The following is a 944-nucleotide window of genomic DNA, read 5'->3' as shown; positions in this document are numbered from 1 at the left end:
GCTGAGCAGCAGACACACTACTACCATCCTACCACCTGATTGTGTGAGTCGTTACCATAGAAACACAACCACTTTTTAATTTCTACTTTAAATCTAAAGTCTGACCTGAAAACCTGTGATTTCATCCAGTGTCTTTGGTGAGAGAAGAGTGATGTAGTCCTACTGAACACAAACCATGTGACTACATGAGAGTTTTGTGTTGTTGTTGTTGTTGTTTCAGTTTATGGTTCCCTCACTAAAAGGTATTTTGTATTATGTGTATGTAATGTATTAGGTGTCACATTTTATTTGTTTTTATCCTCTTATGAGGTTTCAGAATTATTATTTTTAAATAATGAAAAGCAGAGATCTTTTTTATGAATGTATATTTATAAAGTCATTTCATCTCAGATTTAGTAGGTGAGGTCTTCAGGTGAGTTGCACCTTTTTACAAAACGACAGGTATCATGTCTTCAGTCGTAGCGTCTTTACGTCCAACGTTTTTCAGACGTGTTATTAGTGATGTTCAGTGAAACGTCCTAAATGAATGTTAGAAAACTTTGACCCTGACTCCTGTGAACTGATATCATGTCTCTCTGATGTAGTTTAGACGTGTTTGTGCTCAGTGGGAAACAGAGCAGCATCAACAGAGGATGAATATCACACTGTAATGTGTCAGGAAAGACTTTCCATCATCAGTCTGACATTCTTACCTTTGATCGACCGACTGGAGTTTATCTTTGAAGAATAAAGGTAAATTCATACTGTTGTCACTCTTCATGGACACACAGCTGGGTTCAGGCTCAGAACCAGGTCCAGGAGAGTCTGGTCTCTGATGGATCCTGATGAAAAAGAAACACAATAATGAATTAACAGTCACATATTCAGTTGAAGCAATATATAATAAACTATTAATACTGAGACAAACTTACTTTTTATCAGATAAATGTCTTTGTTTAAAATTA

The sequence above is a fragment of the Seriola lalandi genome, unplaced genomic scaffold (assembly GCF_002814215.2).
Source record: "Seriola lalandi dorsalis isolate HSWRI2012SDOR001 ecotype SW California unplaced genomic scaffold, Sedor1 jcf7180002054907, whole genome shotgun sequence".
Taxonomy (NCBI): Eukaryota; Metazoa; Chordata; class Actinopteri; order Carangiformes; family Carangidae; genus Seriola; species Seriola lalandi.
Note: the sequence above shows the minus strand (reverse complement) of the source record.